Raw genomic sequence first — 27,518 nt, 5'->3', positions numbered from 1 at the left:
ACTTTAGGCTGGCCTCTTAGTGACTCTTTCTATTTTCTTATCTCCCTGCCTTAAAAACACTGAAACTGAGCTGGTACTGTAAAAGCAGCGCTATAGGGGTATATATAAAATTTTGTGTCTGACTGTAGGAATAATTAGACCTTTCCCCGTATTTAAAGAACACAATTGATCAAATATTTCCCACTGATATCAGAATGGTTTGGGTTGGAAGGAACCTTCAAGATAATCTAGCTCCAACCCCCCTCCTATATGCAGGGACAGCTCTCTACACCAGGCTGCTCAAAGCCCCATGCAGCCTGGCCTTGGATGCTTCCAGGGAGGGGGCATCCACAACATCTCTGGGCAACCTGTTCCAGCTTTTTTTTCCAAAACAGAGCTATAGCTAGGGAATAAAATACTCCAAATATCTGCTCTTTTCTGCTTCATATTACTCATTCAAAGCTACGTTTTAACACTTTGAAATTTCAAATTAGAATCATAGAATTGTATTTGCTTATTTATATACACATCTAATAGAATACTTCACGCCAAACATTTGTCGTCTCTAAAATCCTAATTATCAGCATTGTACTGGGAGCTTCCAAGTGATCTAGAGAAAGCCTCTTCCCCTTTTCCCATTGTGAATGTTCTGTTCCTACTACTCTGCTGTAGTCCCTGTGGCCTAGAGCAAATACCACTTGTCTCTTTGATTCTCTCAGAACCTTTTACAAGAAAGTAGTTAATTGTTATTTTTTCTTATCCTACATCCCTCCCCACATACCCTAACCTCACTTTGGATACAACCTTTGTCTGCATAATTATATTACACAGCTACAAATTTTCCTTCCCACCAAATACCCTTCGAATACTTTCCAGATGCAAAGCTGTACTGCATCTCTCCAGGAGGCCAAACATCATCTTGAAAATGCCAGATGCACATTCTGTACTAACTCCAGTGGTGGTGGTCTCTCTGCTGTATCTCTCTGCTCTGTATCTAAGGACACAAGGTCTTACGAAAAAAAAAAGAGAAAAAGATATCTCTAGAGTATCTAAACACACAAAGCACGAGAAGTCTGGAAGTAATTCATACATATTTCATTCTTGACTAGAAAGATTAGGGAGTAAATAATAGTTTAAAAATATGATAACCAACTGTTTATAGCAACTATACAGTACGGTGAAGAGCACGTTCCTAAGATCAAATCATGGTTAAACATTTGGAAATGCAGTTATTGTGGCTACAGCCAAGGTATCTGGTGACAACATTCGTGACAGAGTTGTTAGAATTCATAAAAACACCACTGCAGCCAACAACTCTGGGGACTCTTGCCAAGGGACAGAAGTTTTCCTTCCCTTGCTGGTAAGGTTACAGACGGAATTTAAACTGTGTGTTTGTACATGAATCGTGGTGATTTCTAAGAATGTCAAGAGAGGCTACATCACAGTTTTCTTGCTAAGGCTACCAAGATCTTGTATCCTCAGCAAGCTCGTCTTCAGACAAGTGAGCACGCAGAGTATAGTCTGAAATGTTTTGAAGTGGCACAGCTTCTCACACAGTGAACCCCAGGGACCCAAGATGTCAGATATCTAAACGAATTTAAGGGATATGCTGTACTACCATAGTCATTTGTCAGGTCAACAATGCCAATTCAATCTGTAGGCATTCTCCAGGCCCAGAGCCCCAGCTGCAAAGCCTGTGACAGCCTCTGGCACTTCCTGAAGAAAAGATGTACTTGCAGATGAGCTGATGCTACCTCTACCAGAACACCTCACCTGTCTAAGTGGGAGAGATTATCAACCACAAAGGACTAAAGAAATCTAGGGGCCATGTAGCTCAGCACTGCCACCGCTCTGACTGCTTTCCTTTTAGTGTAAGTAAATACATATACAATGGAGAGAGTAAAGGACTAGATTCTGTTCCTAACTAAGCAATATATATCTTCAGTAACTCCTGTAAAGTGAATGGAGTTATACTTGATTTATTTAGGGTGTAGATCAGACCCTGGGTTTAGGAACTTACCTGCAATTCGCAATGCAGCAAACCTAAAAGACTAAGTTCAGTCTTCAGTAAGCATCCAGCTTTCTGGAAGGATCATTTCAGCCAGTGTCTGACTGAAGATGTGAATTAACTGGTCATGTCCCATCTTTCAGGCATTAACACAGACACATAGGCAGGCAAAAAAAGCAGCCAGCAGTAAAAAAAAAAAAACACTGCTGGAAAGATAACAATCTCCTCCTTTGCCACACTGTGATTTTTATCTTTGCTATCTGTTGGTTTTCTATTAAAAAAAAAAAAACCTTTTGTAAATCATCTATTACAATGTGAGCAAGTGAAAGGATGTTTATGTAAACTGCACGACTGATTTCTACAAGTTTGAGACCTAATTCAGAGAGTACACAAACTACTAATAATTGTATTTTGAATTACACACACAGTTTGAAAAGAGATGGACAGGAATTTTTTCACAATGCATTTTCATATGAAAATGACAATTCATGAAAAATTCAAAAGCTCGAAGGACGTTGGTTTTAAAATAACTTCTGTTCAAACAGAGAGGGAGAGGTTTTTGAAATTAAAAGAATATATCTTCAAATGAGAAAGTCTCCTTCAGATTTCAAAAAGTACTTTAAACTGAATTTATAACGTTGGAAGTCTTGAAATAAAACTAGAACGTCTCAACAGACTCAGTCCAAATTACTAGAAGATTTTATGTTAGAATAATATTTAGATTGGCTTTTCATCCCAGCTCCAGGAAAAATATTAAATTTCAAAAATTCTCAAGAGTTAGGATTACCATGGTGTGCCCAGCAATAGAACTAAATCTAACTGTTCAGAATATCAGTGTCAGCTCGCATGACTGAACAACCAGTGGTCCATGTCTGAACTGTTTTCCTGATACCTGAACAATTGTAGGAACAGTTTGGTACAAGCTACAATAGCCTGAATAGAGTTGAATTAATCATAGACTTTCTTCATTATCCTGGCTCTCCAGAAACACAGAAAAGATCAGTTAGAAATAGATTTTGTTCAACATGTGACTAATTTAATTTATTGGGAGTTTTTCCTATTGTTAAAGAAAACAATACGAAATCTAACAAAAAAAGTGAAAAAAGTTTGATTTTTTGAAAATTATAGATTTTCTAAAATTATCTTTTACTTTAACAAACCAAAAACTTCTGTACATGTGGGGCTGCTAGCATTTGCATCCTTAGGAAAGTAGAAGTCAATAACTTGTTGGGTTTTTTTTTCTGAGACTTTACTTCCATCTCTCATAAAAAGAAATCAGGAAATAACGAATTCCATATTTCTCTAGAAGCCAGTGCCTCGGCTGAAGCAGGCATTACATCAAGATATTACCTTTATTACCTTCTGAAGCCCCAATTTAACAGCTGCTCCATTTGATTTCCCCTGCGGCCACACGCTGCCAGAGTCCTGCCCCCCACACCCCAGCACAGCCGAGTGCCTCTGCAGTCCAGCTCATGGCCACAAACAGCAGCTGCTGCTCCAAGCACAGTTTGCCTCCTGCCTGCCTAAGAATCATCCACACAGCATAGGACAGGACAGGCAATGCGGGACCCAGGGCTGAGCAGTGGCAGTGAAGCGCTGAGATGAAGCAGACACACATCTTCATCTGCTCTTTTTTTTTTTTTTTTTGGTCTTGTTCTCTCAGTAGAAAAAAATTTGCTATACTCAGGGACAGCAGCAGCCTCTGTAAGTTTTTATGGGGAAGCAGAGAAAGTGCCAGACTGTTCTGATTCCACCTACCATCTGCTAGTGTGCAGAGGGCATGCAAGTCACTGAGGGCTGTCTTTCAAGGACCCCACTGCCCTCCCAAGTCACATCCCCAGCACAAGGAGTGCAGGACTCCGTGGCTTCTGCCACGTGCAGCTTGCTGCTTCTTCATCCATGGGCACCTACCATAGGGAGCAATCCCTTGACACTTTAAAGACACTGGAGTCTTTTACTTGCAGCTGGTTTCAGCACACAGTCAAGGCACAGGTTGCAATGGCAAACCTTAGGAACATCAATTTTCTATTCAGTAAGCTTGTCCTCCTGTACTCAGTTCTGATGAGGATGCACTTTGAGTATTGTGTTCAGTTTTGGGCCCCTTACTACCAGAAAGAGACTGAGGCTCCAGAGGGTGCTCAGGGAAGGGCAGCAGAGCTGGTGAGGAGTCTAGAGCACAAGTCTTATGGAGAACAGCCGAGGGAACTGAAACAGTTCAGTCTGGAGAACAGGAAGCTCAGGGAAGACCTCACTGCCCTCTACAACTGCCAGAAAGGAGGTTCATGTTGAGATGATGATCAGCCCCTTCTCCCTTGATGTAGCAAGAGAAGGAATGGCCTTAAGTTGTGATAGGGAGGTTCAATTTGGATATCAGGAAGAATTTCTTCTCAGAAAGAGTGGTTAAGCATTGGAATAGGTTGCCCAGGGAGGTGGTGGACTCACCATCCCTGGAGGTGATTAAGGAAGGGTATGTATAGTACTTAGGGATGTGATTCTACCACACTGGCGGTAGGTGGATGGTTAGACTAAATAATGTTAGAGGTCTTTCCCAACCTTAATTGTTCTGTGATTCCATAACAGAGAGGTGTATGCAAAGCAACAAAAGCATCCATACTGGAAGCTTCAAGCAGCATCAGGAGCAGTTGGTGACTCCCAACTCCCCCAAGCCCCTGTGCCATTCATGCTAGAGTGCTAAACACTCTCAGAAACAAATGTCTGGTCCAAGAGTACACAAATCAGTTTTCTTTTCACTATTAGTTATTTCAAAAACTTTAAACCTTTTAGGAATGTCTTGGCCATGCCAGTTATTTTTATCCACAATTACTATAAATAACACTCTGCTCTCAAAAACAGCTATTGAACGCCCAAGTAATTTAAGCAGTTTAGAAATTAAAGCTTATTCAAGAAGGCTTTTGGAGTGCTACTGAGATGCTGTTCTCACTTCATTCTACTTCAGCATTATGGTTTGACAGAAAGCCGTTCACTAGAATTCACTAGAAATCTTTAAAAGTGACAAAGAGACATAAACATTAAACAATCCACTGATTTCTTAAGGGACTTCGTACAGTGTAATGTTTCCAAAATTAAGAAAAATGAAATGAACAACAGGGAATATGAATTTGAGATAGAACATGACAATTTTAAATTGCCATTTTTTGACTTACATGCATTCCTGCTGCGTGAGTGTGAGAAAGGCCTTCTGTAGTGTGTTTGTAGATCAGCTATAAGTGTCTGCCAATACAGCTACAAGACAGCGAGCAGAGTCTGCTGTATCACAGACACAACTCAGCATTGCTCCACTCACCACAGACTTTTTTGAGAATCCTCACCTCTGTGGGGACAAGCAGAAGAGCAATCATGGCAAATAGGCTTCTTCATAGGCCTACAGCCAAGGCCTATATTAATATATATATTAATTAACCATTATATTAATGGTTGCCATAGAAAATACGAAAATGATTATTTGCTATGAAATGAGAGGTCTGGTTCTCCCCACCTGCACACGTTTCTGGCACTGTGAAGAAACAGCCTCTCATCTTTGCTCTCTGATATCACAAGGCAAATCTGCCTCAGTTTCCACTTCATTCTCCTCTTTACAGCTGTGCCTGAGATATGATGTATGATCAAGGGGGAAAAAACAAGTACAAATGGCTTCATCCTGTGGCTGCTTTTGGCCACATCAGCAAGGTCAGATAATAATGACCATGAACAAGGGAGTATCATTAACAAATCACTTCTAGCGCTTTTCCACCAGTACTGCTAGAAGTAAATTTTCATCCAGAGAAACCCTATAAAATATATTCCCGATGACACACAACTGAAAACCAATACAGTTCTATAAAAATTACTCAGGCAATTCATTAATTTTAGAGAATGCAATAGGAAATGTTCACTTTTTGGAGCTATTGTGAAGCATCCTACAAAAGAAACACATGTTTCTTTTAAACTTCCCTCAGCTTTTCCACAGGGTTTGGAATTTTATAACCAAGTCGAATTTGTTGCCATCCATGTTAAGCTTACCAGTGCACCGTGCCATTCCTTTCTCAGTAGCACTTTTGATGATGTTTATCGGTATCTGACACTCAGGCCAGTGTATACAGAGCCAGTGAGAATGTGGTACGTCTCAAATTAATGATGCCCACGTCTTTAATTTGAGTAGACAAAGATGTCAAAACAGGCACAAGGGGAAAAAATACACATTGGCTGTGGCTTTCAAAAATTGTCTTACATATTTTTAACATTATTTCCCAATCAACGCTTTTTCAGCCCTCCTCTCATCTTCTTAATGCATGCTAAATAGAGGATTGTCATCACATGCACTTTCTAGAGGAATTGTGCAAATGCAGAATAGAGCAATTACCCGCTCTGTCCTGCCTTGAAACAAGGAAGGAGTGTTCCCTACTTAAGGATTATTTTCACTGGACAACTATTTAGAGCTTGTTAGAGACAAGTGCCATTAAACGGTCAAACAATAGGTTCTGATTCATTTGTAAGCATTCACAAGGGGCAGAGGAATAGAAAGCAGCAGTTTAATATAATTGTACTATTAGTTACATGGATGCAAAACTGATGTAGCTCGAGTGAAGCCAGCAGAGATCTCCAGATACACCACTATGGCTGACAGCAGCACTTGGTTCAGTCTCTTACAAAGCTCAGTCACAGCTATCATGCTTATTCAGTCACCTCAGCACAGCAAGCAGCACTTTGGAAAGAAGTGGATAACTTCTCAGTGGAACATCTACTAGGTATAGATGGCATTCATTTGAATAGCTTTGCCAATGGATGCCATGCCAAGTCCTTTATACTAAAAGGCTTGTGCTTGATGTTAATCGTTCATTCTCTGCCAGTTAACACGTTTATCCTTCTAGGAAATACTTTGATCTATACTGGCACTTGAAATATAGCACCCAGCATTACTAGACTGGAAATGAACAAACACAATCCTGTATGCTTTGCCAAATGGCACAGCGAAAGGCAGGATGCACGATACAGAGTGTTGCTTAGCAACGGGAAAAGGCCACACACTGCATTTTCCTAGTTGAGTTTGGAATAGAAAATAAATGGCCTAGTAGTTCATTTAAAATACACGAGAAGCTAGAACACCATATTGCTCTGGAGACACCTGCTTGTGAGCAGTGTCTGTCAGGGGAGGCACAGCGATCTCTGAACTCAATTCAATAGGAACGCAATGGAGAAGCAGTCTTTCAGAAATTTTGCCTTAAAATGCAAATGCAACAGTAGTTTATGCTCAGAGCATGTATCCTGCTATTCAACCAGGATTTAAAACAATTGTTTATTTTTACCTTTCATCTTCAAATGCTAAGAGGTTGGTTTGCTGTTTTTAATAGAAGACTGTTAGTTCATCCCTTGTTTGCATGCAAGGAAATGGAAGTTTGGAGCAGTCAATTTACCCAAGCAATCTGCCAGACTATGAATGGATCAGAAACATCCTTAGCCTAAGCAATTCAAAAAGACTTGTGCACAACACAGCCGTCTTCCTTCCTCCTGCTTAGCTCCCCCCTAAACATGGCAGCTGCTCCTCAGCACACAGATAAATGCTTAGAAATATTTCATTTAGGAAAAATAATGGTCTCTGCAAATGTCAGTTTTCTCCCACTGTCAAAACAGCTTCTTTTTTATTCCCCCATTTCAGAAAATGAAACAGAGATTAAAGCGTTTCTTGGAAACTCCGTGGGAAGTGCACTGAGGTTGGGTTAGAGCAACGATGCCTGGCATTCACTGTACCGGTACAACTTTCTTCTCTTCCCGCTGCACTGGTATCTTACACCAACCAAACCAACAACCTTTCCTTGCCAGCTCCAGCTCCCACCAGTTTCAGATCTCACCAGTTCCTGAGGCTGAGCGCAGCTCAGTACCCATGCATGCAGCCACCTGCCTTCAGAGCTGTGGGAGAGAGCTTGGCCCAATGGGCTGAGAGCTCTACAGCACATGGTGTGGCCGAGCTGAGCACAAAGGCAGCTGCTGGCAGGAGGTGTCAGGCTCTTAAGCTGCATAACGTGGTGTAAGCTTTAGCCAACAGCCTTCTACACAATGCTGCATACGTTCATTGAAAATGGTGTTTCCCATAATTGCATTGTTTGCTTAGAAGGGACCTGAGATCCGGATCAAGTTCAACAAGATCTGTGTCATTCTAGCCAGTGTTGTTTTTCAAGCACACCCCTTCAGTGAACAGAAAGCCCTCTGAATCCATGACCAGACTTTCAGGGCCAGATAACTGACTGTTTCGGTTTCTTTCAAGCTGTATCGCAGTAGACACACACAGTATCCTGGATACTGGACAGATTTAAAAGTGGGAAGAAAAGGTTCCAGCACACTGGCTTTAAAAGGGAGAACAAAGTAAGTGAGGATCAGAGAGAGGAAGGCGATCGCTATGACACTAAGACAATTAATCACTGCCAGATGTTAAGGGTCACACAGCACTGCATGCTGGGAAGATCAGCAGGGGTTCTTGGACAGGGAATAGAGGGAAAAAATAACCTGTCATGTCAGTGAGCGAGTCAGGGGTTTAGGGTTCCTGCCGTTTAACTATTAGTGTGCTCTTAATAATAAAATGGCAGTGCATTGCAGAAGAAGGGAGGAAGATAGTGGAGTCGGCAGAAAAGAGGAAGTGACAGCTTAATAATCCCTGTCTGTCAAAAGCACTGAAAATACCATCCCAAATTCAATGTTCTCACTTTTGTAATGAACGCGCCAGGGTTCCTGTTTGATTAACAGAACACTTGTTGACTGACAAGGACAAATGCGCACATAGCTTCAACACAGAGCTGTGCATAAATAATTTAAATTGTCCTATGGCCAGAGCTCAGCTTGCACTGGGGTTTCTATGATAAACCCCTATGTTTCAGCAGTCTACAATGTGGCCTTAAAAGAGAAGTTAGAAGTCTTGAGCTCAAAGCTGGACAGAGAAGGCTGCTTGGTTTGCTGGAATATTAAAAATAAATCAATAACCTTTGGCTGCTGCAGACTTCTGTTAGGGTAGTGATGCTGGTGCGTCTATTTGCCCAAGCTTTATCTCTCTAACAAATGGCTTGCTTAACACTGAATAATGCGAACAAGTTCACGTTCATAGACCTTCCCAATCTTCCACATTAACAGCGATGCTAATGACAGCAATACATGCACTCAACTTGAGAATAGAGCCTTCTTCCTTTGAACCTTGGAAATCATTTTCAAAGGAAAGAGTTCACAACATTCTGTAAATGGTCACTCAGTTGCAAAGATTTCCTGCATTCCTTTGATAGATTATTTCAGTTTAGTTAGCTGTTATCTTTTCAAAATGAACTTTTTTCTACATACACACACACACACAAAAAAGACCAACCATGCATTTAATTCAAAAATAGTGAACAGTTTCTACTGAAACTAACTCAACTTTTTGTTCCCAAACTTATGCTGAAGTGTTCAAGCATTCATCACTTAACTACCCCTAGGGCCCACACACTAGCTTAATGAAATGAAAAAGCGATTAGTACATTCATTGACATACTGTGTATCTCAGGTAAGAACTAACTTCAAAATATCTATCAATCCCACACAGGTAGGATGTATCATGGTCCATCATTACAGTCAGAAATGACTTTTCTGCGTATTTTAGCCACCTGATGTGAAGATGCAAACATTTGAAAAAGTATGTAAATTGATGGTGGGTCTACAGAGCAACCTTTACATTGCAATAAAGTTGTATAAGGAAAAAGGAATGTACAAGAAAAAGGGATGTACATTAGCAACTTCTTCAATTTGTTGATATGAATTCAGTCAAGGCTTATCTGCTCTCTTCAAAGCATTGCCAGTAAGCAACTTTGGGCAACATCAGCCTGTGCTTCAGTTGCCTTCTTTGTAAAACAGAAATAGTTATTTCCTACTGTTGCTGATTACAGATTCTCCAGTATTAACAAACATCACAATATTGCAAAGAACTATAATGGGCTGCTTCAAAAGAAAGGAGAGTCAGTAGAGAACTTATGCGTAACCAATGACTCACATCACATGGCAAAAGCAAGCAAGCTACTCCTCAAACAAGCTGCTAAAATAGCACCCTGCTGCAGTCAGTTTTGCATCTCCATCTATACAAGGATATCTAACTATTTAACCTCCATTGAAGATAACACAATAAATACTTTGGGTGATGTGACACATTAACAGGCTACTCACCAAAATTACTTCAAAGTATTGATGTCAACTCTATGTTAATAATTCTGACACAGGGTACATCTGCTCTACTTTCTTTTTAAGTAGCACATAAGTTAAAGAACTTGCTTCCTAAGGTCTATGTCTCACAGTTTAATTACATCCCACCTTTTCTTATTGCAGTTCACTGATGTCAGATGTAATAGATGTTTGCTGCTGCTTTGTAATGTTTATGTTTCCAGCTGGCCCAGAACACCGTGTGCCGCTATGCTCTAAGGGTACCTCAAGTGCACTGAAGTTTGAGGTACTTTGAGTCATGCAGAAGCCACCTGAAGTACTGACGCATTATCTGAAAGAAAGAAAAAAAGAAACAACTGGTTACTCCAGTCCAAAACACATTCTTTCATCTTCAGCAAGCAATTTTACCCTGTGGGGCTGTTTGATGAAGTTGTATGCAAAAGATAACTAACGTAAAAGTAAAATAAATGTATGTATGCCAAACAGCTTCTGGTTATCTCATTTATCCCAAGAACTTCCCGTACATCACAAAAGTGAGAACAATTGAAGGCCACTAGAAATACAATACATCACACTGCCACAGCACTATGTGCTACGGCACTGTGCAACCCAGTTGTGATACTCCATCTGCTTTAGCAATTTCAGCATTTTGGATACCTGGAAGATAGCCAATATATTTTCTTCACCTGTAAAATGTTATGTATACAGCAGATTGGACCAGATTAGATGTAAAAAGAGTGCATTATAGAAATGTATGTGATCATTTGCATAATTACACACAGGACATGTTAGCAGGGCATTTGTGAGCATAAAGTTTCTTGCTTCACAGAACTTTCACACGCACTTGAGTTTGTTTCATACTTCAGATTGTTCTCCTAAATGGCATACCATGATATACAGCTAAGCAATCTGCTGGATCAGTCATACAGCCACACATGTTTTTTCCACATGTGCCTACCAAAAATATCAGAGCCTCCGTATAGCTTTCTTCTTTAAAGTAAACAGTAAGGAAAAGACTGTTTTATTCCTCTCCAAAATTTCAGTTCCAGTAGGCAGAATAGAGCTTTAGTGTTTGCAAAACGTCTGGGCAACAAAAATGAGCAAAATATGTCATAAACCAACCAAACAAACAAAACCAGATTGGCTAATGGCCAATTTGAAGTTAAATATGTTTCTAATGCTTTTATACTTTTTGGACAACAAGAATAATTAATTACAAGCAAAAAGCTACCAGAATCTAATTTGCAGTTAAAGCTTATCTTTAGAAATACATTAACAAACAAACGCTAGTGTAGGCAGAACAATTCATGATCTTAGTTTGTGATGATGAGTAAGATAAGGCTGTACTCATTTTAGGAACTTGTTCCTTGTTGCTAAAACTGAGCAGCTTTACTTCACGTTGTAAGGTGATGCATATTAAAAACAAGCCATTTCTTGTTGAAAAGATTGAAGAATCACTGTTAATCAAACTCACGTTTTTCTTTCAAATGCTCTAAAAGGCATGTAAGAAGAAAAACCTATACGGGTAGGCAGACGTCATTTTACCTGAAGAAGAATGATCAATTGTGCCTGCTAATCTGCAGGCTATCTTCTCACAACAAAACAATTACCAGTGTTGCTTACTTTTCTCAGCTAGCAAGAGATCTGGTTACTTTAAGAACGCTTTGGTAACCTAACAGGGTCTGGGACCAAATGAAATGGCTTCATTTTGTGCAGTGCTGTGCATCTTTGTGCACCTAAAATATAATGGAATTTAAACTACAGTGTAAACTAAAGTTACATGCTTTATACAATCACAGCTGAATTTTAAACCAAGCCAGACTGACTGCTTTCTTGACAGAGCCTCAACTGAACAAAACACATGTAGACAATTAGCCTCGTTTTAGAAGTTGGCCAAACCCAGAGAAGAGCTGGAAACATATCCCTTGGTGTTTCTCATTAGAGCCTGACTGACTGAAGGGTCTGATAGGAGAACGGCTAGTTCACGGCTGGCCTTTCATCTCAGAAACCGGTGTGTAATGTGCCCCAGATTCTGCGAGTGTGAGTTAGGTTGTGTCAGCACAGCCCTAACTGGAAGCTGTGTTCCACAGCACACAAACAGCATGCAACTCAGGGCAGTGCAGCTGGGAGCAGGCATGGCAGCAGGAGCACAGGGACACGGGCATTGCTGCCCTTCCTGCTCTCCCATCTGGCACACTGTGTACACAAAGATCACAGCCCTCTGAGCTCGGATCCAACCTCATTGGGGCGATTGTTAAATTACCTGAAAGTAAATGCAGCCTTGCTCTTCTCATAAATTAGAAAAATCTAAGCCCCCCACTCAATCTGATAATGTTACTGTAATTCACTGCAATTCAGTTCTCTCTTTATCATATTCTCCAAGTACAGCTATGCCTGCATGTAGGTGAGTACAATTGTTCTCCTCAGCATCTGGAAGGATTTGCATTTGAAGTACAGTTTGCATGGAATTGCTATCCTACCATTTTTAAACAAGTTTTAACTAAAGAAAAGCTCAATGTATGTAATTCTGAGCGCATTCTTTACCATCGGTGTGGAAATCAGACAATAACTAGTCATATTAACAAGCTAGGCCAAACAGAAGCATTAAATGCAAAAATACAGTGTATCTGCCATGAAATGATACATTTATTTCCTTATACTTTTCACATACTGTCTTCAGTTTTGCTATTAAACCAGCATCTTTCACACTCAGGGAAGCAAGCCCAGTTCCAATATCCAATTTCCCTACACTTTTGCTAAACCACAAAGCAGTACAATTTATGGAGAAGAATATACACTGTGACACATTTTCTCAGAGGGATTTTTTTGGAGAATTCATCACCTTAATGATATCTTCTTTTTTTTAAGCTTGTGCAATTTAAATATTTCTATGCAAGTATTTCTATTCACATGCATGAATGGAGCCCATATTCCTCAGCGCAAGGCCAGCAGCACATTTTCTTGCAGATAAAACACATCAGATCCCACATAAAAAGCATGCAGAATTTGAATGTATTTTAGTTACATTCAAATTCCTTTAGACACAATTTTCTTCTCTCTATGGTAAACTCTAGCAAAGATGCATTCTGCAAAGACTTCCTGAAAACATGTCCATACATAGTGTTGAAACAGAAAAAAAATTGAGATACCTACTTCTCTTTTACTCCCATTTAAACTGATGAACCCTCTGCTGTCAGTGGTCACACAGAGGCCCTATACTATCTGTCATTATTCTGCATGCACACATTTCACTTCTCAAATATTTATGTGACCAGCTATACCTAATTGCCTTCAGCATTGCCTCCTGAAGAGGGCCAGACTATCAGCCTCTTCAGATTACTCTTCCCAGTGATGTTGCATGAACAATGCAATTACAACTCTCCAAGAACTTATTTCCTTACAGTTGCAACATCTGCAGCCAGTTAATATAACATCAGAATCAGATAAGAGGGAAAGTAGCCTATGCGGTTTCTGAGAAAAGTCGCTTAGATACATCCTACAAACCCACAAACCAGAACATAAAGTTACAATTTTATTTATTTAAAATATCATTAATTTCCAGTACTTAGGTTTGGCAACACTGTATGGCTGATCCTCTCCTGTTCACACGACCCTGCTGCAACAGCTAAACTCAGGGATGTGCACAGGGGGGTCTGGTTGCTTGAAGAGAATTTCCCCACTCTAAAGAGGCTGTGAGCTTGCTCTTCTGCAGCTGGACACACACCCATCACTCAGCAGCAACCAAAACATCAGCCCCAGGCAACTCCTCTTTGCTCAAGGTGGCCCAGGCAAGCCAAAAGGTTGGACACCTAAATTATAAATACATAATACAGAGCAATACCAACTAAATATCCATTAACAATACCCAATAGAGTTTACAGGCAATGCTCATTCTGCTCTCCAAGACTCACATGGATTTGAAATCTGCTCAGAGAGAATTAATGACATTTTTATAATATATGAGAAACGCCAAGTAGCACACAGCTACTTATTCATTAATGAGCTTTATATTCGAATGATACTCACAGCCATACACTTAGGAGCATATGATTTCTAGACAGATACATGAGAGGAAGCCTTCAAAAGAAAACAGGGCACTTTGGCTTACGCACGGGAAAGTAAATGATAGGAAAGGAGTTCTTGAAAAGTTCTGGAAACCCTAATGCAAAGTATTTCATTATTTTTTCCCCAGTTTTTGAAATCATACTTCAGTAAAATAACTACCACTATCTCTCCAGCTGCTTCCATCACTTTAGCAAGCTGAACATTTTTGACCTGCTCGGTCAAAAAGGGTTAGGAAAAACTACCTTATGCTATCCTTCCCCTCTTGTTCCTCAGATTCTTCTCTCCTTTTTCATCTTTCTTGCGAATTTAGAGCTTCCCACTTCTAAATTCTCAAGCTTTCAAAGCATGACACGTGAGTTTAACACATCTTGTTAGCTTAACATCTCACAGAGAAGACTTTCTGAAATATTCCAGGTTAGCGTTACCACTACTCTGAGAAGTAATTTCTTAAGGTCCTGATTCTGTTAGGTACCAAGTGTCCTCAAATCTGGTCTCACAATTAGGACCTTGGTGATTTTCCCCTGGGTGCTGATAAAAGTCAAAGAACAAATTTTCATCCACTGCCACAAAAAACAATTGTAAATAGTCTCCAAGGAAGAAATACTCTTAAAACAGCAAGGGAAGGGAAGAAGAAAAGGCGTGAAAGGGCTTCTAGCAATGCAGTGGCTGTTGCTGCATTGTGAATACATCCTGACAGCTCCCAGAAAAGCAGCTCCTATTTTTCATATATCCTCTTCCTTCTAGAACTAGCAATAAAAAAAAACAAGGGAAACTTATTGCTTTTTTTTCTTCTTCCAGAATTAGAATTAGAACACAAAAGATTTCAAACATCTGAACCACAAGAACTGTTTTCTAAGGGTTTAGGACTGACAAGTGAAACAAAACCTGTGCCTTTATGCTGTTCAACACAGCCAGGGTGGGTGCAGCCCTTTCTGCAATGTTCAGGGTGGCAGAGTGTAGTGCAGGACACTCAAACCTGCACAAACGGAGCAGATAGGCAGCAGGCATTCATACTTTGTGAAGCATGGAATGAACTAAACTGGTATAGCAGAGAAAGCAGAACTTTAAACAGTCCTTTAAAGGTGTTCTGATGGCATCCAGTCACATAAATTCCCACAAAAGACACTTATCTTTTAAAAGCAAACAAAAACCTGAAAATAATCGGTCAAATATTGAAGTTGAGCCAATATTTAAGATCAAAGTCTTAATGAAGCATATATATTTTAATATTACATACACATTACATAATTATAATCATATATGTATACATATTATATACACATCCACTTTATGTCTATATAGATAAATAAATAAAATTTGACCCTTAAAGATGACTTTATTTTCCTTCAGTAAGCTCTAAACAGCAGGCCATACAATTTAACATTAAAGTCGCAGGATAATACAGTTACAATTTCCAATGTGAAAGTTATTGACAGATCTTTATTAGGATGCAGATTTTGTTAGCTTGTTCATCGAATGGTATTATTCCAGGACCAGTGTACGATGTAGCTCCATGCGTGTGTCTGTTATTTTACTCTTCATATGTCATGTGGCCAGAACTCAGTAAGATCAACTGGATAAAAAGCCAGAGATTTCAGCACTAGAGCCATCTGAAGACATTCAGAGTAAGATTTTAAAATAAACAACACAAAAAAAGCATTTTTTCCAGCTGAATGCTGCCTCCCCCTCCCCGCTGCCTCCCCTCCTGTCTCCAACAGAGCCAACACCAGATGTTTCACAAACCACACACTGGGCAGACACACGGGATCAGCTGTCTGTCCGTCCATAAAGGCCTCAGCCAAAGGAAAAATATCCACTCAGCTTAGTTCAAAGAGCAATCCAGTAGCAGAAAGATGCAAGCCTTCCATTTTAAATACCTCTTGCTTTTTAAAACAAAACATAGTCTGAAAATTTCAAATTTTAAAACTGCATAATCTTGTATGAACAAATTGAGATTAATGTGCTCATCTAAGAACACAACGGTGAAGAATACTTTCAGAATTAATGTAAATACAGTATTACCACAAAAATTAAATATTGCTGGAGAAGTAACATAGATTTAAGAAACAAGTAAAAGAACTTCATTATAATATACAGATGTCTCACCCTAGAGCCCAGCAAATACATGCTTTCTCATTAAGCAAATATTTTCTGAAACTTCAAGAGTCATTTACCCAAATACTTGTAATGATAAACACAAAGTGGTAAATAGGATTTTAAGAAGTAACGTTTATCAAAAACGAATAACAACATTCAGTAGAATGAGATTCGATACTGCAATTGAGATGAACACTTAAAAATTGGTTTATCACTAAATAAAGTTAAAGTAATAGTGAAAGAAGTATTTTCATGTCTGTAAGACGGTGTTTTTGTTTCTGGCTGCTTTTTCACTTCTAAAAGCAGTAGCTACAAAGACGCAGTTAGGATTCCTGCTGACAAGTGATAGGGTCACAAGCTAGGCTGGGGAGTAGAGAGCAGTGCCAGGATACCTCCAAAGTGGGGCTGGGTAGCAGCCTGGGTCAGCAGCCCTACCTCATTACAAGTGGCCAGCTGAAAACACCTCCTGGGCAGCTGCAAGGCACACAGACAGCCTGCTCTGCCCCAGCTGGCCCAGCATCAAAGGGCTGGGAAGGTGGCTCGGTGCCACTGCTCCCTCTGGCTCTGCTCAGCCTCACAAAGGCCAAACTCAGCACAGCTGAGAATCCATCCCAGCATGTTAATCATACTGCTTGGGTGGAATTGCTGTCATACTGAAGTTTTTCATTTCCTCCATTTTTTAGAGCCTGACTTTTCAGAAGGACACAAGGGATGCTTTAGCAATGAGTAGATAATCTGATTTAGAAATGAAGCATTTTGCATTAGAAATGTCATGTAACTTGTAAGTCTAGAAACTAACTGCAGGTTTTAGAAGCCAAAGTACATCACATACAGGAGCTGATGGCAAGACCGTACCCAGAGAGTGGTGGCCAATGGCTCATTGTCCTGATGGTGATAGGTGACAAGTGGTGTCCCTTAGGGGTTGGTACTAGCACTGGTGCTCTTTGATATCTTCATTAATGACATAACAGTGGGATTGAGTGCATCCTCAGCAAGTTTGCTGATATCAAGCTGCGTGGTGCAGTTGACCTGCCTGAGGGACAGGATGCCACCAGAGAGACCTGGTCAGGCTTAAGAAAACCTGAAGAGATTCAACAAATCCAAGTTCAAGATCTTGCACTTGGGTTGCAGCAACTCCCTCTGTCACTACAAGCTGGGGGACAGAAGGATGGAGCACATCCCTGCCAGAAATAACTTGGGTGCATTGGTGAATGGCAAGCTGGATATTAACCAGCAATGTTTCATCACAACTTGGAAAGCCAGTCGCATTCTGGACTGCATCAAAAAGTGTGAGGTGATCCTTTGTTCTGCCATGGTGAGACTTCACCTCACCTGCAGTAATGCATCCAGATGTGGAGTCCTCAACACAGGAGAGACGCGGACCTGCTGGAGCACATCCAGAGGAGGGCCACAAAAATGATCTGAGGGATGGAAAGCTTCTCGTGCAAGGACACACTGAGAGAGCTGGGGCTGTTCAGCCTAGAGAAGAGAAGGGTCTGGGGAGACCCAATAGCTGCCTTTCAGTACTTGAAAGGGGACTGTAAGAAAAAAGGGGAAAGACTTTTTGGCATGGTTTGTTGTGACAGGACAAGGGGAAATGATTTCAAACTAAAGAAGGGGAAATTCATATTGGATATAAGAATTTTATTTTTTTATGATAAGAAAAGTGAAGCAGCAGCTCAGGTTGCCCAGAGATGCTGGATGCCCTGTCCTTGGATACATTTAAGGTCAGACAGAATGGTGCACTGAGCAGGCTGATGGAGCTGTAGGTGTCTCTGTTCATTGAAGGAGAGTTGGACTGTATGACCTCTAAAGTCCCTTTCAACTTAAACAATTCTATGATTCACAAAAGGAAGACAAAATCATGAACTTGTTTCAGATGTCACTTGACAGTGAGGCAAACAACACAATCCTAACCAGATGCTAACAGTGCTTTCACATCAAGAAAAATATCCTGCAGTTAATACTGATTTGCAAGAAGTGCAAGAAATTGAAACAGGTGCTCCCTCTGTCAGGACGTAGCACAGCCTGGTGTGGTTTGTCTTTTTTTCATATGAAGAGGGGGGAAAAAAAAAAAAAAAAAAAACACACAGCAATTCCAGCACAATTAAACAAAGTCACAAGAATTCCTGTACAAGGAACAGGTATAGACAAGGTATTGGCAAAAATTCTTAGACAAAAGCAGATGTATTTCACACAGTAGAGATATAATTCAATTCTTCTCTATAGTCCAGCCACAGTGCTAAGGCCAAGATAATTAGAAGCTCTTTACCATAATGATATTTAAATGGAACACAAAACAGGGACATACCACAACTCTGCTCCAATCCAATTAATAGCTCAATTTATTCTGGAAAACCCAAGATGAATATTTATCTGAAATCTGACGGATAAAATACATATAATTGTTATCAACATAACATTATTTAATTGCAGAAGTTGTTTGCAGGGGTTACCACAGTCAGGGGCTACTGCCTCCTTTGTATGGGAAAGATACACAAAGTTGTATACAAGGTCACAGAGACCACGGAGACAAAAGATGACTTGTATTATAACAACATATTTCAAGATTTGAAAAGTTTCTGGATTATGAAGATACATTCTTTCTGATTAGATTCCCCCCCTAACCCCCCCCAAATCCTAGCCATCTTCAAAAGCAAGATGACAGCTCTCGTAAGAGGAATTTTTCTTCTCTGCTATGGTTTGATTTAGATCTTTCTAGTGACAGAGAGACTGCCAGACTGCGTAATGCAGGCAGCCCGCTAATGACCCAAAGTTCGTGTAAGATACAGCAAGCAGCATATACAGAAATAGAATGTGAGAGAGTGCAAGAGAGAAGATAAAGCATCCATTTTATTTGCTCATCAGACTGGGCCCCCAGGGCACAGGGGCTTCTGTCCCACTGACACGCCAGGATCAGCCTCTCCAGGTAGGATTCAGGCATCCTGATGGGTCAGGCTGGGGGCTGCCCCATTGCCATGCCACTGCAAGCCACTTTTAATCAAACAGCGCAACATGTGAAGCTCTAGGAGTGCTTCAGTGATTTGTTTGAAAGGCTTGTATTTTTGGCCAAAGTTTGAAAACTTCTCTTAACTTAAAAAGATTCATTTTTTCTCTTTTCAGTATCAGCTGCAAAACTGCCTAAAGTCACAGTCACAAGGCAAAACCCCAACGCCTACATTTAACGATTCCTATTCTCATTCCAACAGTCCCATCCACTCAACTTTCTCACTGCTTGAGAATTGCTCCAGTACTCACACATCTACACGTTATCAGTGCTCCACAACTTTTAGAGGAATAGCTCTATGGTCACAACGGTCACACATTACATGTCACACATTGTATGACAAACTGTCATGCAATAACCGCAATTATTGAACTAAATGCACTTCACTTCTTCAGCAACAGCAGAAAAGAAATTGCTGTGGTTTTTTTAATCCCTTTTTCTGACGACAGTTTTCGCTTTCAAAACATAGGTTCATATCACATATAACCATGCAATTAAAATAACCAAGTTAACAGACTTTTGCCTTAGCAGAAAGTCTAGAGCTCTCACAGGATGGGCATTTTGAGAAAGAGACTAGTTCGAATTTCAGCTGAGCAGAATAGGCATCATTAAACTAGGTCAACTGTGCCAAAGCACAGTTGCTCAGAAAAGTCATGGATGCCCCATCCTGGAAGCATTCAAAGGCCCAGTTGGATGGGGCTGCTTGATCTAGTGAGTAACAGGGAGAAGGAACTAGATGGTCTTTAAGGTCCCTCCCAGCCCAAGCCATTCTATAATTATTACTTCACGGGAGATGTTTGAAAAGGAGAACAAAGTACTGTTGATCCAGCCTAACAGTCCTGCTGAAGCTCGACCTGCACATAGACCGGACTGCATAGCCAGAAGCGTGGGCTCACTCCATCCTGTCCAACCCATGTTATATCGTAACTTCCTAAAGAAGAGTATTTGATTCAGTTATACTGGTAAAATGCACAGCACTAACATCCAAGTGCCCAGGAGATATAAACAAGACTAGGGTCCTACAGTAATCAGTGGTTTAGGGAAATCTTGAAAGAGCCAGCCCTGTCTTTTCCTAGTCAGTTTACAGAACAGAAGAACACAGACAAATTCTTTCTCCTCGCCAGTGTTCACACAGCTGAAGCACAGAGACTCCCACAATGGAGTTCTAGAATCTGTAGCTGGAAGAAAGTCTGTTTCGAGGCCCCTCTTTATGTTCCATAAGAAGTACAGTTTTGGTAGAGTAAGTTTCTTCTTCAGGAAGAAACGAGTTGCACTTATTTAAAGGAATAATAAACAAAGCCAAGAAAAAGGACATGAAATAAACAGAATCCAGAGCAATTGTTTCTTAGCCAGAACTGTAAGTTTTCAAATACAGACTATGGAGCTAGCAAGCAAGATAATCAGTCATAACAGCAAAACATTATCTAGAGAACAGAAAAAAATCATTACCTATCTTCCTGAAGACAGACATGTATCAACCTTACAGTAAGGAAGAAGTGAGCTGTAATCATATTCCACTGGGAAATGAATCCTCAAACAATTCAGATAAAGTGGTTTATGTACCATTCTTTGAGATAGCTAGAAATACGGCTCCAGGAGATCAGAAAGGTAGAACAGGTGAGATGAGTACAGAGCAGAGCCAGGGAACGTACAGAAAAATCCAATTAACTTTGCACACAGATATCCTGATCTCACAATTTCAGAAATACAAAATATTTGTGTAAATATGCATAATCGCAAGATTAAGAAGGTACAGAAGGTTATGGAAGTTTGAATTAGTTTTCACTAGTCTCATGGGCCACATAAAAGAGACAAAACTAATGTACAAAAACCTCAGACAAAGCAGAAGTCTTTGTCTCCTCTTGAAAATTTCCAATCAAAAGCAAACAGAAGTGTTTCGTATCCCAGAAAGTATGTCAAAGGGACTGCAGGTGGGCAAACTTGGAGAAGCCTAAAGAGCAAGGAGGAGACAAAAATGACACCAACTGAAGAGAGAAGAAAGAAAAAGATATTAAATCCTCACTATACGTTTGTGGGCCTGCCTTCCTTTTCACAAAAAAAGTCCTTTCTTCACAGTGAGATGTTTAAAGAACTCTTCCAAAATTTCCAGATGGTCCTAAGGTGAGTGCTCCCTTTGAAACTCTCAAAGGCTGGCTATTTTTCATTTTTTCCTAAGCTACTTCCATTTTTATTTTATTTTATTTTTTAATCATTTTATCTTCTGGCTAGAAACATGTACTCCATAGTGTTTGTCAGTTCTTACAAACAAACTTGAGACAATCTTGTCCTTGGCCAAGGACAATTACTAAAGGATGCTGAACGTCCATGAGTAGAGTGGTGTGAGATCTAAAGAGACACCCCGCATCCTTCAAGTTCACAACAAAAACGTACCATGTATACCACTTCAGCAAGTAATATTGCCATATGTCACTTGAAGCCTAGTGATAACAAAGAATGTGAGCGAAGTTCTTTATACATGTTATCATAACTTCACATCTTTCCTTTTTCTGTCTGATGGAGACACGATAAAGACAGACAGGAAAGGAAATATTAGGTGGAGACTCCTAACTGGATGCTCTCTGCTGGATCCTGTGAGATTGTATTTCTCTTTGTTCACTAAGGAGACAGGAACTGGGGCATCATTTTGGCCATGAAACTCATGCAAGCTAATCTAAAGAGAAAACAAAAAAATTCAAAAAACAAGAGAATAAAGAATTGCTGACCTTCTTTTCCATTCACATACACACACCACAGAAAGAATGTTATTTTTGTAGTTGTTTTCAAAGGCTGACTTTTCCATCTTCTTAATCTGACTTAGTCTTACTCATTCAGCCTTCATGGTAGCTTTTACCACTGCAAAGTTTGTCAGATCTTACAACTAGCAGATCCACATTAAAGAGTCCTTCTAGTAACTGATTTACTCATTGAGAAGACAGTGTTCACAGCAAAAGCATTGTGGAGTCAAAGAAAAAAGAACAAATGAATTATTGCATTTTAGCTCCTTTTTATACTATTTTCACAGCTGAGATTCTTCCACCTATTTAAAGACTCAGCAGGTTTCCTGATGATCCAGAATAAAATCCATCATGCTCCAAAGGAATTTTGTACAAGGTCTCATAGCTCCTTAACTGAGAACTGAAGAAATATTTCTCCTGGTCTCATATGTGATTGTTCATCTCACAGGAGCTGCACTGCAAACAAAGGTCCCCACAGCATACATGATACTAAATTCATGTTTAAGTATGAAATGAAGACTCAAATACTGATATTCAGAAGTGCTCAGATTAAGAATGCATTTTACTTTTTCCCATTGCTTTTCTTATGAGATCTCAGCTTTAAACAAATATTTAACAGTATTTTTGGTTTCTTTACCTTAAAATTATTTCTGCTCATAACAAGAACCACTGATCTATTTTAGCAATTAAACAAGAAATGGTGACATATTCATAGAAACAAAAAGCATGAGAGTCATTCTTGAATTACTGGATATCCCTTAGAAGCCTTCAAAACCTACGTGAAAGGAAAGAGAAAGGCAGAGTGATGCCTGGATTGAAAAATGGACTTCCCTTTAAAATTATCTGGAGGATAAGAGATAATAAATTGGCTGACAAGTAAATGTAGGTAAAAATTCAAGTTCTGTACTATTCTGAAGAGTGCTACTACAATTTAAACATAAATTTGAAAAACAATTTTTTTTTTTAAAGATGTTGCAAAGATCAGATACAGATGAATTAATCAGAATTAATTTTAAATAAATTATATATATCTAACCTATAGGATAAATAAAGACAATCTCACCTTTATCTCTCAGATATTGCAAATAATCTCCATGTGCTATTTTTTTTCTCTGAGTCACTAGATGGGCCATCATGGAAATGGTATCTTCCATCTCTTTTTACCCAAGCAAACAACCTCCTTTCAAGATGAATTCTCCAGAAAGCAGATAACTGAATTACCTGAGAGCTGATCCACTTCAAAGGGCCTCTATATAGAAGGCATAATCAGATTCTGATGCTTTGATCAAGGGAATCTATGAACCTGCTTACTCGATCACGAACTCCTCTATTTGCCATGAAGAGATAAGTCATCAATTACAGAACTCACACCTGCTCTGAGTAACATTATTGATGGCTTGAGAGAAGGAATGCATAATTTAAATGCCTTGGGAAAGCTGGCAGCAGCTTCAGGACAAAGGAATTCAAATGAGACAGAGGGTGGCCAGCCTAGAGGTAAGTTGCAAACGATTAAATGGGAACATCTGTTATGTTCCATTTTAAGAGAAGGTGCAACAGCCAAAGAAAGGGACTCCGGTTCAAATCTGGTAACTCTGTTATTTAAATCTTGTTCAAAAGTGTTTAGCAATAAGACCTATTAGCACAAATCTTGCTACCCTTCACCTTCCCAGGGCAAGCCTGGTTGGTCTCACTGCAGAACCATGCGCTTCTGCTGTACCAGACTAAGGAATTCCTGGTCCAGAGAAGCTAATACGAAAGCAGAGTTTGTTCTCATACCTTTCATACCATGCACAGACTCATGCTTCCAAAGTTTGTGTTACCTTTCCTCAAATGTCCAGGATCTTCTAGGCTTTCCTTAAAGATCTACCTGAAGTCAATGCGTCACTACTTCACGACTCCAGAGCTTCCATAGTTAGTATTTTAACTTTTCAGTCAGACACAATGAATTGGGTTTAAGTGAATAGAGAATATACTAGAAACTCTGTTTTTAGGCTATTCCTTTGCTTTTCTTTTTTTTCCTCCTGAAACTGACACAGGTCTTTTCTTTAAACTTATGTAGGACTTAGGGAAAACCTCCTGTTTTATGGAGGAAATAAGACTTGACCTGAGGAGATATTTGGCAGTAATGAAGGATACAGATAACAGACTGAATGTTTGTTTGCTCTCTTTAATATACATACAAGGAAATAGTGACATGGAAAGGGACCGAGATATATAAAAATCAAAAAGAATTGTTAAACTTACAAAACTCGCTTCAGACTGACATAGTTAACCTGTGACATGCGTGAGATTGAAAAAGGAATCAGATGTTTACAAAAACATCCATTGTAAGTAGCTATTTTTAGATGAGAGCCAAGTTTTCATTAGCCTGTTTATGAGCCAGCTCTGGTTAAATAAGGGGTTACAAAGACATTTCTCTTTAGGAACAGGTTATTCCACAAGGACTCAGCCCTGCTTCTTTAACATCAATGAGCTTTCCTATTGAGTTCAAAGAGAAGGACCGTGTCACAAGACTGTTTCTTGCAAAATCCTGTGCTGCCTCTGACACTAAATTTGATTGATAGCATGCCTGATTTTTTATGCCAATTTTTGTACTGTGCTATGAGCCATACTGCTGTTGAAATCAGCCTTAATTTGTCTATAAAACCAACTGTTTGTAACATGTGAATGATACATGCGTGCCTCTTTTCTCTGCCACTAGGTTTCATACGAACACCATGAAGTATCAGATGTATTTTTTTTCTATAACCTGCCATAACTCCTTCCAAAACCAGGCAACATTTATGTTATCATATATTGCGAATGAGAAATTAAGACTAGCCTGAATATTTAAAATTCTAGTAGAATCGTGTGAGTAACAGATCATGTGAGTAATTAGCACCAGACTGCAGACTTAAAATTAAACTGTAATAATTATATCCATGTGCTAAAGACTCTTACTATTGCACCGTGTGAACATCTCAGAGCAACTTTGTAGTTCAGGCTCATAGGAAATCTGTGTCATTAACAATATCTGAGAAATCCTACTGTCGAGTAGAGTGGTTACAACTCTTGATTAATTCATACCCTGATCCATGGATACACTCCTTCCATTGGTGACAAGTAAGATTCACAAGATAAAGCTTTGATATTTTTAAGCATAGAAACTTTGTTACCCTACAAGTGATTCTTCTTGAAATTCTAGAATGGGCTTTAGGTTAAAGTAGCAAAGACTTAGAGGGGAAAAAGAAAAAAAAAAAAAGAAAAAAAAAAAAGATTGCCATCTTTGCATCCTTACCTACAATAATTCAAAGATTCAAATGTTAGTTTACTCAAAACTTTAATACTCTTGTATATGCACTTAAACGAGAGACTTTTCCATTAAACTCAATTGAATTAGATCAAACTCGAAAAAAATACCATTACTTTGTTTAATGCTTCAATGGTCAGTCACCAGCTGACTTTCTCCATCGCAAGCAGGACGAGAGCTGGCCAGGCAGATATGAAGGCAGCACAGTCTCCTCCCATTTTGGCCTTGAATCATAAGCATTTGCAGAAGACAGAAAAACAAGTTGTCTGAAGTCTGGCCCAAATTTTGCTGAATCACTTATGTAAGAACGTCAGCCAAATCCAAGAACCTCCTGATGTGAAAGGATGCAAATCCTTTGTGGAAGGTTGCCCTCACAAAGCTTGCTGATAGCAGCTATAACTCAATGGCAATAACAACTGTTCACAGTTTTCTAGGCAATCCACAATCTATGGGTACCTCTTATTCCCCTCATATTTCAAATCTGTGTGTAGTTGTTTATTTTACTACCTTTTATTTCCAAGATGAAGGAAATCTATAGTCTATGATCAGAATTAACAACAATAAAAGAAAGGGGGGGAAGCGCAAGTCATTTGAATTCAGTTTTTATGCAGCATGACAAAATAGGCTGAAGTTAAAAGAGATATCAGTGCACTGGATGAATTGTAAGATTTGTTTTTATCTTTTCTATTGAACAGATTCCTGCAGGTTACTTTTTTGAGCATCTTACAGCATCTTCGGATCAGCCAACAAAGAAATTTCTTTTGGACACAGCATGTGGTCAAATGAAGATTCTGTTCAAAGTGACATGAAATCAGAAATATTGGCTATATAACAGGTATTGTCTTTTTCTATATCTCTGTTCTTCATTGTCAGTAGTCGCCATAACTGAAGAGACACTCACAAAGAAGTAAGAAATGTTCAAAGTGGGCAACAGATGCTTTATTAGAAGGCAAACCTTTCTCTTTTCTCTATTCATTTTACCCTAACACCAGCAGGTTTCCAAGGGGGAGAAAAAGCAGCTTTGAAGCTTTTTTTTCTCCCCTCCAACTGCTGTATTTTTTTTTTTAAAGAGGTCCTAATTTCAAATGCTTTAGTGAAGTCTGACTTAGTGCTCTTATGCTACAAAATATTTAATCCTTTAAAGGTGAGATCACTACCAGTTCCCCTTTATATATGCATTTCTTTCCTCCCAATTATTAATTGGGCAGACAGTCTCAGCTATCAGTATGCACAGAATCCTCCTCCTGCAGGACACAGACAGTACTCCACTTGGGTGGCAGAGGCTGGGGGGCCTTTGACCTGAGAAGCCTAGAAATGCTCATGGGTCTGTTCCAGCACCATGTGAAAACAGTTTTCAACCTTCGCATGCCTATCAAACTTGAGATGTGAGCACCTTAAAAACTTATTACCCCGACGCATTCTCAGGCTAACCTCTTAGCTGTAGACAGTTGGAGTTCTGCTTAATCTCTAACTTCTGAATGAGACCCAAAGAACAACAACTAGATGCTAAGCTGGGGTGACTCAGATTTGTCCCACTGTCACCCATTCCAAATGTTAATGTCACACGGTCAAAAAAACAGCAGCCCTGGAGCTCTGCTTCTCATACAGACCACACTACACTGCTTCAAAACTGAGTCGTTCTGGTGTAATTTAGAAAAACAGCAAGCTCAGCACATTCTTACATCCCATGCCAATGAACAGGGATGAGCATGCATAATTGGGCCTTGATGGCTATTTATGAAACTATCTAGGAGCTACAGGGATTGACTACACAGCAGCATTGCGTATATTCTCCCCATGGAAGTACACAAACTGCCATTTGATATGACTTCTGTTATCACGATAAGCAACCATCACTACTGCTAAATCAGATAGTAGCATAAGAACTTTGATAGCCATTGACACAGTGAGTTTAGGGGGAAAGGAGTAATGTAAAGCAGTCACCGTGCGACACATTCCAACACGTTCTTCCTAACAGTAATTCCACCTGCAGATGAGCAAATAGCATAAATACCAATATATTTTGGAAAGTAAATCTTGAGCAACAGCAAAGAATGAAATGGTCAGGCTACAAGATAAACACATACCAACCTGAAAACTTAACTAGAATTAGGAAGAAAAAAAACATCCATCAGAGCCAACAAATTCAAACCTGGACTTAGCAAATAGGGT

General features: G+C 39.6%; 1 protein-coding gene across 1 annotated transcript in view; it reads right to left on the bottom strand.

The window, feature by feature from the left end:
- NKD1 (NKD inhibitor of WNT signaling pathway 1) overlaps window positions 1–27,518 on the bottom strand; it is a 215,439-nt gene that overhangs the window by 158,430 nt on the left and 29,491 nt on the right. The window contains exon 3 of the mRNA XM_048958766.1: window positions 10,304–10,484. The gene's annotated coding sequence lies outside the window, so the exon portion shown is untranslated. The remainder of the gene's footprint in view (window positions 1–10,303; window positions 10,485–27,518) is intronic.

The sequence above is a fragment of the Lagopus muta genome, chromosome 12 (genome assembly GCF_023343835.1).
Source record: "Lagopus muta isolate bLagMut1 chromosome 12, bLagMut1 primary, whole genome shotgun sequence".
Classification (NCBI taxonomy): domain Eukaryota; kingdom Metazoa; phylum Chordata; class Aves; order Galliformes; family Phasianidae; genus Lagopus; species Lagopus muta.
Note: the sequence above shows the minus strand (reverse complement) of the source record. Positions and strands in the feature narration are given on the sequence as shown.